Source organism: Peromyscus maniculatus, chromosome X (assembly GCF_049852395.1).
Source record: "Peromyscus maniculatus bairdii isolate BWxNUB_F1_BW_parent chromosome X, HU_Pman_BW_mat_3.1, whole genome shotgun sequence".
Taxonomy (NCBI): domain Eukaryota; kingdom Metazoa; phylum Chordata; class Mammalia; order Rodentia; family Cricetidae; genus Peromyscus; species Peromyscus maniculatus.
The window spans coordinates 77,836,363-77,852,428 of record NC_134875.1 but is presented as its reverse complement, the minus strand read 5'-3'; the positions used below and the strand labels follow the sequence as shown (position 1 = coordinate 77,852,428).

Here is a 16,066-nt window from a genome sequence, read left to right as displayed (position 1 = left end):
GAAGAAATCTGCATGCACACACTGCGTTGTTTGTTCTGAGTTAATCTTAGTCTTGATGCCATCCAAACTACTGGCTCAGGAGGAGCCTTTTCCCAATGACAAAAAGGAGATGATAAGGAGAACAGACACAACACATAAATATCAGAGACAAGGCTGATCATCTAACCAGAGAGGCAAGATTACACTTTGAAATTACTTACTCCCTATACTTCCCTCCCTATATAATCTGCCAGCTAAGGATGAAAAGGCGAAAAGATCTGCCTTCTCAGGCTGCTGGCTTTCTGGATAAAGCACAGCTTAAAGATTCAATTGCTGCTGTCATTGTTCTTTTTTACATTTGTGATGGGTAGGGCAGCAGGACTATTTACAATTTGATACTTGGCCCTCTAAGGCCCATCTCCATTATATAATGCAAAGTGCATTAAGTCTTCCAATAGTCAATATCTAACTCTACTGTTAAATCACAACTCTGACTCTTTAAGAGGCTGGTGAACCTAGGAGACCAATTCTAACATCCTAGACAAATCAGGCCACACCCCCTGAAGCTCTCTCTTTGGAACAGAGAGTTTAAAAGGGGTGCTGTGCTGCTGCTTCTAACTGCAATATAAGTTTATGGTCCTGCCCAATACCTGATGCTTGAAATATAGGCTGGACCAAACTAAATCATGTGGTATGGAAAATCCCATTAACCTCCAAGCTAATAAAAGCCAGAATATTTCCTTTATTCAGGGGATTTCTCTGAAGGTTCTCTTTCCCCTTCTAGCTCCCTATTATGTTGTTGATGACACCTACACTTTTTAATATATTTCTTTTTAAAATTTTTATTTACTTTTTGATAATTTCATACGTGAGTACTAACTTCACATCATTTCCCTCCTTCCTCTCCTCCCTCCAGTTCCATGTTGCCCCACTTCCACTCCCTCTCAAATTCATAGCCTCTTTTCTTTAGTTATTATTATTATATGTAAGTGTATGATAATAAAAATACAAATACAACTTGCTGAATCTATTTAGTGTTGCTTGTATGTACGTCATTATGGTTGACCACTTGGTATGAGATAACCAATTAGGGGAGGGGGTCATCCCCAAAGAAGACAGATTCTTTCTCTCAGTAATCATTGACTGCCTGAAGCTCTTTATATAGAGTGCTACCCTGAGAGATTTCTCCCATCTACATTGCCAACCTGTATTGTCATTGATAAGGTCTTGTTTAGGCAACCATACTGTAGGGATTTCCTGGGTATAGCTTCTCGGATGTCATATATAAAAGACATAATCTTTCAGTAGTTGTCCCTATCCTCTGGCTCTTACACTCTTTCTGCTTCTCTTCCTCAATGTTCCCTGAGCCTTAGGTATAGCAGTTGTGGTGTAGATTTATGGACTGGGGCTAGGCACCTCATGGTCTATTGTTCTCTGCATTTTGACCAGTTGTGGCTTTCTAAAATGGTTTCCATCTGCTGTACGAATAAACTTCTTTGATGAGGGGTGAGAAAATTTCTCTCCTGGTTTTAAGGGAGTCTCTCATTCCTTTTACATACCTGTCATGCTGTCTCTGGTATGATATACTGTCCCTGTTTATGCTTTCCCATTTGAAGGCTTCATCATGTCAGTCATGGCGGTAAGTCTCTCTATTTTAATAGAGCTATGTTATGGATGGGTAATTTCATGTCAGTTGCTTTCTTCATATTTAGCATTCTTTTTAACATATAATATTGAAAACAAATTGTATACTTCTAAGACAATAATGAAGGAAATGTATTGGCTAAGTTTTAGCACCCAAAAAAGAAAGAAATAGGCAAGTAAAAAAATAAAAAAGAATAAAGCCAGGCGGTGGTGGTGCACACCTTTAATCCCAGCACTCGGGAGGTAGAGGCAAGCGGATTTCTGTGAGTGTGAGGCCATCCTGTGCTACCAAGTGAGTTCCAGGAAAGGCACAAAGCTACACAGAGAAAGCCTGTCTCAAAAAACCAAAAAAAAAAAAAAAGAATAAAAATAACTGGATGTAGAAGCGCATATCTGTAATATGTTGTAATACACTTGAAATTACAGTACTCAGGAACCTGAGGCAGACAGAAAATTTCCTCATTGCTGCCTTTGGCAACTTAAAGAAGTTCTAGGCCAGCCTAGGCCACATAATAAAATTCTGTCTCAAAAGCAAATTGAGAGAGAAGGAAGTCCAAAGATTAGCAACACAGAAATTAATTTTCAAGGTCCTATGCTTACACACACACATGGGGGCAAAAGATAAGCCCACAAGGACTCTGACAACCCTGATGTTTTGACTCTACAGCCTCATGGCTACTTACTGGGTCTTCATGTTAATGGCATCCACTTTCCCAGGCAAGCACAGTATGTTGTTTGGGTCCCTACTAGAACTGTACTCCCACAGTTTTGAAGCATTGGACCATTAGCTATCCAGTATCGTGAACCTCCTCTGGCCTAACAGGCCTTTCTTTGACGTCTTAGCAGAAGCCTCCATGACCCTATAATGCTAACAGCTTGTATACCTGAAGAAAGAGCATCTAATAAATGCAATCTCATCTACCACTGGAACACACTATGCCTGAGTTTCCTTGAACCACAGCTGTGGCCATAAAATGATTTTCTGGTTGAACACAAGGAAACAAATCCTAAGGCAGTCCAGAGCAACAAGCCTAAAGAGAGCAATCTGAATTTCCATGAAAGAATTATTTTTCTAGGCCTCTGAGCCTATGATACAGACAGCCAAGAAATTGCTGAGTTCTCTCAGGGCCTTTTCTCTAATTGTTTTGCTAATTAGCTCGAGGATACTTTTGTATGTGCTAATCTCTTTTTCAAGGGGTAACTCTGCCACCTCCTCCTGTCTCAAATAGGTTTGAGAAGACAAACTGTTAACTTTCCAAATTCTTCTCATTTTGCTCCTGAGGATCTCTGTACATCTGACAAAAACAGACCAATAATCCCAGTACCACAGCCTGAATGATTCATTGTTTGGAGATAAGACCTATCAAATTAACTAGTTCATCATTCATAATTTTAGCATGTCTTAAGTTATAGACACAGCACATCCAAGTTCAACTGTATGACAAGGATGTCCTTTCCTCCCAATTTCTAATCAAACTCTCATTTCAGTCTGAGACTATTTGTCTAATATTTTCCTTTGCTGAGCCTTTAACCAAAATTCCCAAATGTTTTCTTTCTAATAATATTCTGGGCATTTTCTAGCTAGCTCTGCTAAAATTCCAACCTTTGCATTATCAATCAAATGGCTCCTTTCTGATGATGTGATTTCTCTGTCTTACATGCTCCTGAGGTCTGCCATGAGGGTGCTACTAGCCTTGTGTTAAAGCCAAACTCATGCTCACAGACATGTCCTCAAATTTCCAGTACTGTGACATAATTATCTTCTCCCTTTTAGAGTGCTTCTGATATTTTGTTGGAGAAAAATAAACTAATGTAGAAGCTTTTCTAGAAAAACTAGAAAACATTATTAATGATGATGTGGAAAAATTAGAAGTATTGTGCATTTCTAGGAAGAATGTAAAATGGTCTGACTACTATTACTGCTAGTAGTAGTAGTAATATGAGCACTTGGGAGGAAGAGAAAGGGGCATTTAGTTCAAGATCATCCCTTGGAATATAGTAAGTCTGAGATCAGTCTGTTAAAAAAAGTAGAATACCCAAAAGAATTGCCATATGTTTCAAATAAGACCTCTTTTAACGATGTACCCCAATAATGGAGGACAAAAATAAAAACTGATTGCATACTAATATCAGAAGCAGAATTGCTATCAAAATAGCAAAGGTGAATTATTAGTCATGCTTTTAATATTTGAATGAAGGTTTGGATACTAAAATCTTGCTATCCAGAAAAATAATTCTTCTTATAGGGCTAGTCAATACATATAGTTTGGATAGGACCTACATATTCCATAAACTAATAACCTTTCATGGATCAATACCACAAACTAAGTCCACAGAATCAAGCAATATATTCCCTGTCATAAACCACCACATGGCCAGATGCAGTATTAAGAGAGTCCATCATTATATTCCCAAGTATTCCAGAATTTACCCAAATAGCTAATCCTTACCTATATACCCTATACTCCCTTTCTCCTAAAAAAACTATTGGTTAGACAAACCTTCCTTTCTTCCTTCTACCCTGTGACAACAACCTTCTGATTCCAATATGTCCTTTAGTGGAATAGTTTTCTACCTTTCTCAGGAAACATAAACAGTAAAAAAGAATATTTCAATAGCATTAGCCTCTGTGATAGTCAATCTTCATTATCAACTTTATTGAGATCATAATTGCTGAGAAGATGGCAAGGCATACCTCTGGTTGTGTCTTTGAGGACATTTGCAGAAAAGACCAATTAAGAGGAAAAGATATACCCTGAATGTGAGTGGCACTATCATCTTATTGGCTGGAGGTTCTAGGGAAAAAAAAAAAGACGGAAAGGGAAAAATTAGCAGACTGCATGTACACCGCTGTTCTCTGAATCTCCAGCTAAGAAGGGAACTACTCTTCTATCTATCATACTCTCCATCCCACAACTTTGAAAGCAGGCGCTACAATCTGCTGTGGGATGGTCTATATGTCAAATTGCTCTGATTGGTCAATAAATAAAACACTGATTGGCCAGTGGCCAGGCAGAAAGTATAGGCGGGACTAACAGAGGGAGAATTGACAAGCAGCATGTGAAGATGCCTGTAAGCCACGAGCCATGTGGCAAGGTATAGATTTATGTAAATGGATTAATTTAAGCTATAAGAACAGTTAGCAAAAGCCTGCCATGGCCATGCAGTTTGTAAGCAATATAAGTCTCTGTGTTTACGTGGTTGGGTCTGAGCGAATTGTGGGACTGGTGGGTGACAAAGATTTGTCCTGACTGTGGGCAAGGCAGGAAAACTCTAGCTACAACAATCAACCCTTTCTCCCCTATATTGTTTCTGTTGAGTATTTCAGTCACAGTGGTGAACAGTAATTTATTCCACTCCTCAGTGTTGTTGCTATCATATTGTATGCAATAAAATAATGATTCTAACCTGGGTGGTGGTGGCAAATGCCTTTAATCCCAGCACTCAGGAAACAGAGGCAGGTGGATCTCTATGAGTTCAAGGCCAACCTGGTTTACAAAGCGAGCTCCAGGATAGCCAGGGCTACAATGAGAAACCCATCTTGAAAAACAAAACAAAATTAATTAATTAATTTTAAAACAAATAAATAAGTAAATAAATAATGTGTCAAATAAACAATACAACATGGATGAACCTTGTGAGAATAATGCTAAAGGAAGTAATTTAGACACAGGACAGATACTGTATAAAATTTTAAGTGATGTGAAGTCCAAAAGATAGACTAAAAAAAAACAGGATGTTGCTATCCATTGTCAATTGGGGAATTATTAATTAAGAGTACAAAATTTTCCCTAGGACAATAAAAAATATACTGGAGATAAATAAGGAATATCCATCTTTTATACAATAATGAAGACATTATTGTCATTGAGTTGGACACTTAAAATGGTTTAAATGGTAAGTTTTTATGTATATCTTATGGTGAATGGGAAAATACTCAACATTTTAAAAGCAAGAGACACATTTTTAAATCTAAGTAAATTTAAGTACATTTCAGAAACTATTATCAAAACGTTGGTCTCACATCTAAAGTGATAGAATCATTAATGTGGAATACAGATTACTAAGAGTAAGCACCACATAAAATTTAGAGCTATTGTTATCAAAATATAGCAGGAAAAACACACAAAGCATGTATAAAATTCTAAAATTAAAGAAAAATTATTGCCAGGCGGTGGTGGCGCACGCCTTTAATCCCAGCACTCAGGAGGCAGAGCCAGGCGGATCCCTGTGAGTTCGAGGCCAGCCTGGGCTACCAAGTGAGTCCCAGGAAAGGCACAAAGCTACACAGAAACTCTGTCTTGAAAAAACAAAAAAGAAAGAAAGAAAAATTATTAAAAAATAACAAAAAATAAAATAAGTTGAATTTCTAATAATTTCAAAATCTTTGAACCCATAAATCTAAATAGTAATGCAACTTAGATATATCTTAAAGAGTATTTGAAATGATGAAAAATAGATAAATGTACATCAACATTTACATGAGGGAAATGAAATATAACTCATTCTAAGTTTATCTTTTTGAAGCAAGTTTTGGAGCATATATGCTCATTGGGGCTGGAATGAATAGTTCAGTAGTTTAGAGCACTTGAGGTACAATCATGATGACTGGAGACTGGATTCCACATAACAAGCTGGGTACCCCATAAGCACCTAGAATTCGAGCTCCCAGGGATACAATGCTCTCTTTTGGCCTTCATCGATGACTGAGCACAAACATCTGTATACACACACACACACACACACACACACACACACACGCACGCACGCACGCACGCACGCACGCACACACACACACACACAAATCTTTTAAACATTCATTTCTTCTAGAACATTGTTTAATAATCCTATGAATTTCAGGAGTATCTGTTGTAATGCCCTTTTCGCCTCTATTTATAATCATTTGGTTTTCTTCTTTCACTCTTTTGATTACCTTGGTTAAAATTTGTCAATCTAGTTTAGTCTTTGAAAGTATCAAATATTTGATCCATTGATACTTCATTGAGTTTTTATTTTCCATTTCATTAATTTAGCTAATATTTAACATTTCTTTTCCGGATTTCAAGATTCTCTTATTTTTGTTTTTCTAAGAAATTGAAGTGCATAAGGGAATCTAAAGTTAGGAACTATCTTAGAACTATCTTTCTTATTTTACTTTAGTAGAATATTACAAGTTCTGCTATACTGTGTGCTCATTTTTCACTAGTAGGAATTTCTAAATCCATCATTTGCCATATTCTATCAGTCATGAATCATTCAAAAATGCATTCTTCAACTTCCATGTTTCCATATTTCCTGTATTTCTGTAGATACTGATTTCTAGTTTCATTCTACTGTAATTGGATAAAATATGGTATCAATATAGCTTGAAAAAGTATTAAATCAAAAGTGATGGAGCCAATATCTTTAGCAAAGGAAATTTCAGAGGAACATAACATTAGGGTGTGGCATGGTTACTGCTCTATTCTCTTATTCATATCTTCAGTGAGATAGAACAGAAAGATGAAATATACTGTTGGAAAGGCAAGTAGTATAAGTTTAAAGTTTCAGACACAAATGGTGCAGATAAAACTTTTATGACTGTAAAAGAGATTCTGTAATCCAAAAGAAATCTCCTCCTTACCGAAACAATGCAAAAGGTGTCCTGAGGGCAAGATTCTATCCTTCCATGGCTCTATCCTGTGGAAATACAAATTCATTTGACAGGAGAGAGCCTGAACTTAACATGCCACTGAATGGGTTTCCTACTGAAGAACCAATAGTTTAAGGAAATAAGTTCACAGGTTCAGCAGCCAAGGCAAACAGAGGTCACTCCAACTATGTTAGATGGGGGCCAGACTACATATTGAGATGGCAGCAGAACTTGGCAGTGTTGCCTATATGGTTCTGATTTTGCAAGAATGTAAAATGCAAGAATTACAGAGCAATTACAGACTTGTACCTGAGATCAAGAAATCTACTTAGAACAGACAGTGTCTATGGTCAGAATTCTAAGAAATGAGGCCATTTGTGAAGCTATTAAGGCAAAGCTTAATTTTCACTATAGACTTCTGGATTTTGGAGATGACAGAAACTTGGCATCTCCACTGAGGAAAGCAGCAGGAAGGTGGCATAACTGAAAAAATGGTGTGCTCAAACCTCCTTAAGGCCTAATAATACCAATATAAGTTACAGAGGCTGGGCATGGAGCCACAGGGTTTGGTGTTAGACTTACTGAGTTCAATATTGTTTGCTATGATCTTTCCTTGTTATGTTGATAAAATGACAATTATTTTATGTCACTGTCTACAGGAAGTATATAACATTGATTTCTTCTTATTGTGGAGGAGCTGGCAGTTAAGAATTACATTGAATCTCAGAAGACTTTGGACTCGGACCTTTGAACAAGGAAAGACCTGTTAAACTTTTGAAGACTATTAAAATGAACTAAATATAACACTGAAATCTGAAGCTTATCTGACTTTGGCTCATGAAACCTTAGCTGTTCAGAATGTGCCTGAACCTTGACCCCTGGAATTTCTGTCAGTTTGTGAGCCTCAAATATCTGCACTTATGCTAAACAAATTGGTCCACTCCACAAAGGCAGAGTCTATGTTATTCTATAACATGCTTGTGTTTAATAGTATAGCTTCATGGCTGCAAAAGGCGCTCCTCAGCATTAAAAGCAGCACAACTATAGGTTCTCTACCCAAAGTTTCACTCCAGACACTTGCGGCACTGTTACTCCATGAGCATGCATAACTCAGGAACAGGAACCACTGACACTGTATGCTACTGTCCCATGCAATGGACCCTCAGGCTGCTTTTGTGACCTGTGCAACTGTCCACCAGTGCATGACTCCTAAGTGAGAACCTGTACCATGGACTATGGAACAAAGCAAGCAGATAGGTGTCCTGATTCTCAAAGAAGCAAGACCTTTGTCCTGAATCATACTCCTGGCTTCCTTTTTCTTGGCAAAAAGTTACCAATGAAAACAACAAAGGAAACTGAATTATAGAAACAATGCTTCTGCTACCAAACTATATATCTGTAGTCATTTCATGTTAGTCTAGGCCCCAGAGTCTGGCTTCATGATCAAAGTATAGGTGTCACTCAAAAGAAAACAGTATAGCTATTGTGATGGTACCAACAAACAAACCTCATCATCAAGAAGGATACCTTCAACTGCTGGCTACATTCAACTATACTCTTCCAGTGACAGAAATAGAAAACAGAAAATCACTGTCAGTTGTTACTATCACAAACATGAACACACTTTATTGGCACTTAGGATGCTTATAGTAATAAAGTAAAATATGCATTTTGTCTAATATTCAGATTTTAGATTTTCAAAAATTAAGTGAATGCACAAGAACGACAATTTGGGAAGGAAATATGACCAATGGAATTAACAGATGGAATTTAAAGAGGTGAATTTCATCAAAGTATATTAATAATGTATATAAACATACAACTCCTGGGCATATATCCAACAGACTTTATGTCCTAATACAGAGATACTTGCACATCCACATTCATTCTGCTCTAGTCACAATAGCTAGAAAATGGAACCAACATAGATATTCAACAGATAAATGTCTAAGAAAAATGTGGTACATATACACAATGGAATAAGTCTCAACTGGAAAAAAGTATACTGAGTGAGGAAACTCAATTATCCTACAAAGACAAAGACTAAATGTAGAGCTTAGCTCAAATCTTTTCTTCTGTGTATTTAACCTGAAGCACAACTAGAAACCAGGAAACTAGAAAGTGGTCAATGGGGGAACATGTTAAGGAAAGAAAAATACTTGATTATATATAAAACATAAGTAGAGAGTGGGAATACTGAGAGCAGTAGGGCTTCAGTGGGGGAGAGCACCAGAGGATGAGGAGAAGCAGAGGGAGGGACGACTAACACAAAGGAAGAGTATGAAAACGCATACGGAGGCCTACTGTCTTACAAACCAGCTTGTTGTTGTTGTTGTTGTTGTTGTTGTTGTTGTTGTTGTTGTTGTTGTTGTTGTTTTGAGACAGAGTTTCTCTGTGTAGCTTTTGGAACCTATCCTGGAACCCGCTCTGTAGACATGGTTGGCCTCGAACTCACAGAGATCCGCCTGGCTCTGCGTCCTGAGTGCTAGGATTAAAGGCATGTGCCACCACTGCCTGGCAACAAACCAGCTTTTAAAAAGTAAAAGGGTAGTAGAAAATATATGAAATGACAGAAAGGGGAGGGATACTGAGAGTTAAAGGATTATATAGAGATGGGAGTAGGGAATTTTGGGAGATGAGAGGTAATGGGTAGGTTAACTAAAACTAAGGTTCTAAGGTCTTATGAAAATACAGTAGCTCATAAGCTAATTTCAAAATATAATTTAAAAAGTTTTAATAGACTTTTAAGTTCAAACTACATGGTAATAATAGATTGGTGAAGACACCACATACTCTGGCTCCAAAACATAGAAAATTCAATCTCAGACCCAGAAACTTCCTCTCTGTTTGCTACCTATCATAGTGCTCAAAGTACAGGCTTGCTGGAAAAGTCAACTTTGGTCTCACTCAGCACTATATATATATATATATATATATATATATATATATATATATATATATATATATATATATATATGTATATATATGTGTGTATGTATATATATATATACCATGTACTACAAAACCAACCTTCCATGCTAGTTATGTCCATAGTGAAACAGTAACATGAGAGTAATGGTGTAACAAACTACTTTATTATTAGATTTGAGGTTTCCTCCATGGAAGAAATTTCCTGCATGGTACTGTAATTCTGGACAAATTCTGGTGTGAGGGTCACAAACCCTAGAGTGGAACATGCTATTTTTTTTTTTTTTTTTTTTTTTGGTTTTTTCGAGACAGGGTTTCTCTTGTGTAGCTTTGCGCCTTTCCTGGAACTCACTTGGTAGCCCAGGCTGGCCTCGAACTCACAGAGATCCGCCTGCCTCTGCCTCCCGAGTGCTGGGATTAAAGGCGTGCGCCACCACCGCCCGGCGGAACATGCTATTATTATTTTGCTAAATAATCATGTAGTCAAATTGTCTTATAAATATTTGTATTTATACCTATAAATCCAGGCTGCTGCTCCCAATCTTGGCCAGAGATTTATTTTGTTTGTTTGTTTGCTTTTTGTATGGGGGATCCTTTTGGGGTAGGCAAGTCAATGGAGAGATGCATAATTTGTCAACACGCAGAGAACAGCAGACTGAATTCTCAGCCCCAGATTGACATCTATATTAACACCACAACCACCAAGGCTCAGGGAGTATTGTAGAAATGGAGGATTAAAACACCTAAGAGTTGGAGGACAGCAAGAAGTGCTGGGAAATGCTGTCTTATGAACATGGTATGTCTATGGCAATCATGAACTCATAGTAGTCTATGGCCATACCACCCTGAATGCACCTGATCTCAGAAGCTAAGCAGGGTCGGGCCTGGTTAGTACTTGGATGGGAGACCGCCTGGGAATACCAGGTGCTGTAGGCTTAAGAAGAAAAAAATAAAAGCAAGGAAGGAAGGAGGGAGGGAGGGAGGGAGGGAGGGAGGGAGGGAGGGAGGGAGAGAGAGAGAGAGAGAGAGAGAGAGAGAGAGAGAAAGAGAGAGAGAAAGAGAAAGAGAAAGAGAAAGAGAAAGAGAAAGAGAAAGAGAGAAAGAAAGAAAAGTAGCTGTGGTTATCTGAAAAGAAATACAAAAGATCAAGCCAGTCAGAATCCTGGCACAGATGGAGTAGATGACCTCTAAGCCCCACCCCTTACTGGTGAGTTTCTAGGGGAGGGAGAATCATCATTCTTGTAAAGCCTGGCCACTTTCCAATGTTCCAGTTGATGGTCTCATGACCTTGCACATATGGACTAACTAGACTGAGACTGAGTGGACTATTGAAAAATAAAACAAAACAAAACATGAGGCTGAGAGGGGAATATGTTAGGAGGCACAAAAGAGAAGTTGGATGGAGGAACTGGGGTTTTATATGATCTTATTTCATTATATACATTCATGAAATTCTTAAAGAAAAAATTTTTTTTGGTTTTTTGAGACAGGGTTTCTCTGTGTAGCTTTGCGTCTTTTCCTGGAACTCACTTGGTAGCCCAGGCTGGCCTCGAACTCACAGAGATCCACCTGCCTCTGCCTCCCGAGTGCTGGGATTAAAGGCATGTGCCACCACCGCCTGGCTTAAGAAAAATTTTAAAGAAATTAAAATTATACTGAACATCTATGCAAACTCAACAATATCCATAAAAATGTCAATAGAAAGAAACATTAAATTCATTTCATTAGGTCACCTTCATCCTGATGATAAATGTACACAAGAACATTATAAGAAAAAAATTATAGAAAAATATCTGATGTCCACAGATTAAAAAATACTAAATTCCATAAAAATAAACTCAATAGTACATTAAAGTTATTCTCTGTGATCCAGTGGGATTGGTCAAAAGTATATAAATACAATTCAACAAAGCAATAAATGCATCAGATAGCGCCATAACAGAATAAGCATACAGAACATAATCTCAAAAGAAGCCAAAATTTTTTTAAAATTCAACGTCATTTTATGGTACAAACTCACAATAAATTCAGTATAGGAGGAATGTATTTCAACACAAAATATTCCACATATGACAAGCACATGACTGATATATTTTCCAGTACTTGAAATTCTAAAGGTTTTTCTCTAAAATGGGAGAAATACAAAAATGTCCACTCATCATTTCTAGTTTATATAGTACTAAAAGTCCTAGCAGAGTAATTCAAGGAAAAGAGGGCACCAAAAGGAAAAGAAAAAGTGAAATTATGTGTTTTGTGCTGACATTATCTTATAAAAAGAACACCTTAAAGATACCAGCAAACTAGCGGGAGACCTGGCTCAGTGGTAAATGTTCTTGGACCAAGCCTGACAACTTGAGTTTGATTCCTGGAACCCACTAGTGGAAGGAGAGAATCATCTCATTCAAGTTGTCCTCTGACCTCTACAGGCATACATGCCATGGCTCAAGTTCGCCTACATACATGCACACAGGTACACACACGCACACAAATACGTAAGTAAATAAAGATTTTGTTTGGTTTTTGAGACTGCATCTATCTATCTATTACATAGCCCTGGCTGTCCAAGAACTCACTCACTTTGTAGACCAGGCTGGCCTTGAACTCACAGAGATCCATCTGCCTCTGTTTGGTGATATATTATGTACCCTAATAAAATTTACCTGAAGATCAGAGAACAGAACAAGCTACTAGATTAAACATAGAAGCCAGAAAGTGGTAGCACACACCTTTAATTCCAGCACTCAGGAGGCAGAGATCTGGCTGGATCTCTGTGAGTTCAAAGCCACCCTGAACTACATGAGATTGACTCAGTCCAGGAGAGAAAACAGAGTCAGGCAGTGGTGGCACACACCTTTAGTCCCAGTACTGGGAAGCACACATGCCTTTAATCCCAGGAAGTGATGGCAGGGTGGAGAAAGGTACAAAAGGCGTGAGGAGACAGGAACTAAAAGCTTTTCGGCAGAAGCGTCCCTTTCAGCTACAGGCTTTTTCAGCTGGAGTCTTTCAGGTGAGGACTCAGGGGATTTCAGTCAGAGGATTTGTGGAGTTGGTGAGGTGAGACTTGGCCGTGGGTTGTTCCTTTGTATCTCTGATCTCTCGGCATTCACCCCAATATCTGGTCCCGGGTTTTGTTTTTTTGTTTTTTTGTTTTTTTTGTTTGTTTGTTTGTTTTTGTTTTGTTTTTTTAAATTAAAAGACCATTTTGAGATTCATGTTACACCTCTGTCTCCCAAGTGCTGGGAGTAAAGGCATGTGCCATCGTGACTGGCTTAAATAAATATTTTTAAAAAGACTAACCAATATAGTAAAGTTTCAGGTTATAAACAGCATACTACATTCAGTAACATGTCAGTATACTAATGAAAAGCTCCCTTAAAAGAAATTATCTGAGTAATCTCACTTATGAGAATATAATAAAATATGCAGAAGTAAATTATCCAACATTTTGAAATATTTGTAAACTAAAAAGTACAAAGCACTGAACAAACACTGAAGATATCACCAACAAACAAATATATCTCATAATACTTTTACTACCTAAACTATATAGAGTCAATGAACATTTCCTCAACATTTCAATCAACAACATTTTTACAGAAATAGAAAAGAATCATAAAATTTAATTGGAATCAAATGAAAGCATGAATAATCAAAACTATATTGCTGGAGGTATCATACTCTACATTTTTAGAATACATTCTGTAAATCTATATTATTTAAAACATTATGGTACTATTAAAAAAATAAACAGAAAACCAATGTAACAGAACAAAAAACCTAGGAATGAACCCATTTATATATGGCTAATTGCTTTTTAAAAAAAAAAACCAACAAGGTCACAAAATAGGAAAAGTCCATCAATAAATAATGCTGGAAAAATTAAATACGTGACAGCAGGAAAGTGAAAATAAACCATCATTTTATGCAGTATACAAAAATAAACCAAATGATTCAGTATTTAAATTTATGACATGCATTTTTAAATTTATGCCAAGAAAACATAAAGAAAGAGACCCACGATGTTGGACACAACGAAGGTTTTCTTATTAACAGGTAAGGAAACAGACAACACAAAGCGAAATGGGGAAGCATAATAGCATCAAATGAAAGTGCTTTGTTAGAAACAAGCAACTGCATAGGGGAACCTCAACTCAAAAATTGTCCTGTAGGCAAATCTTTGAGGCATTTCCTTAAATAGTGACAGATGTGGGAGGGCCTAGGCCACTGGCCGCAGTGCCACCCCTGGAGAGGTGGTCCTATGTTCTGTAAGAAAGCAAGTTTAGCAAGCCATTGGAAGCAAGCAAGCCAGTAAGCAGTGTTCCTCTGCTGCTCAATGATCTGTTTCGGTTCCTGCCCTACTGAGTTCCTGCCCTGACTTCCCCAGATGATGGGCGTGAAATGTAACAAACTCTTTCCTCCCCAAGGTGGCTTTGGACAGTGTTGTATAACAGGAACAGAAACCAAACTACGACCATCACCTATGTTACTAATTTAGACCAACACCCTCCAGGAGAGTTTGGTTCTGCTTGGCTAGCTTCTGAAAAGTCGCCTCTAGTTAATATCTCACCCTGGCAATACTTAGTCACATGCTTCTAACTTGGGTTCTAGACTCTAGATGTAGACACAAGATAGTGAGTGAAATCCTCCTGAGACAAAGCAATTGGTTTGCCTCAGTGTTGACCCTGGAATATACATCTTGTAAAGGAACTAGTCCCATTTTCCATAGGAAAAAAAAAGTGAGACAGCCTCCATATATACATGATTCATGTCATCTTTGGTCGGTATCAGCTTTTGTCTTCTTAATTCTATTTTTCTCTTTTCAGTGTTAGTGATTTCTATTACTATACTTCTTGACTTCTTTACTTTTATGCTGAAGTTAATTTTGCGCATACTTTTCTAGTTTTTTCCTGGAAGGTTAGAGATCTACCTACTTTTTCTAACATAAGATTTTAGTGGCTATGCTTTCCTTCTAAGATTGCTTTAGTTATACCCTGCATATTTATACATTCAGTTCAAAATATGTTCTGATAATGGTTCTCTGTTGTTTGATGTGGACATACACTGGTACTCTACTGATTTTTTTCTAAACTCAATTACTAAATTAAGAATTTTGGTACGGACATATTTTGAATTTTCTACAAAATTATGCTATCAAACAAAAGATATTAGTTTATCCTAAGGCCATTAATTTCTCTTTCTTTTTATTTTGTTTTTTTTTGTTCTAATTTTATAATTAATTTAATTTTACATATCAGCCATGGATTCCCATCCTCCCTCCTCCCACCACCACCACCCCCCGCCCCCCCCCCCCCCCCGCCCTTCCCCACAGTTCACTCCCCATTCCCACCTCTTCCAAAGCAAGGACCCCCCTGGGGATTCAGCTCATCCTGGTAGATTCAGTTGAGGCAGGTCCAGCCCTCTCCTCCCTACACCTAGGCTGAACAAACTCTCATCCAATGACTGATGGAAGCAGATGTAGAGATCCAAGGCCAGGCCCCAGGTGGAGCTCCAAGAGTCCAATCTGTAGAGAGAGAGGAGGGATTGTATGAGTAAGAGATACTAAGTCCATGATTGGAAAAAGCACAGGGACAAATAGCCAAACTAGTGGAAACACATGAACTGTGAACCAATAGCTGAGTAGCCCCCATGGAACTGGATCAGACCCTCTGGATAAGTGAGACAGTTGATTAGCTTGAACTGTTTGGGAGGCCGCCAGGCAGTGGGACTGGGACCTGTCCTTGGTGCATGAGCTGGCTTTTTTGGAACCTAGGGCCTATGTGGTGGTATTCTAATTGTACTGAAATGTGATTTTGATTGTATGTTAATAAATAAAGTTGCCCGGGGGTCAGAGCTATTAGAGCCATAGACAGAGTGTGGCGGTGG

General features: G+C 37.9%; 1 pseudogene; it reads left to right on the top strand.

The window, feature by feature from the left end:
* Nucleotides 1–11,010: 11,010 nt before the first annotated feature.
* LOC121825881 (5S ribosomal RNA) lies at nucleotides 11,011–11,119 on the top strand (annotated as a pseudogene).
* The last annotated feature ends 4,947 nt before the right edge of the window (nucleotides 11,120–16,066 follow it).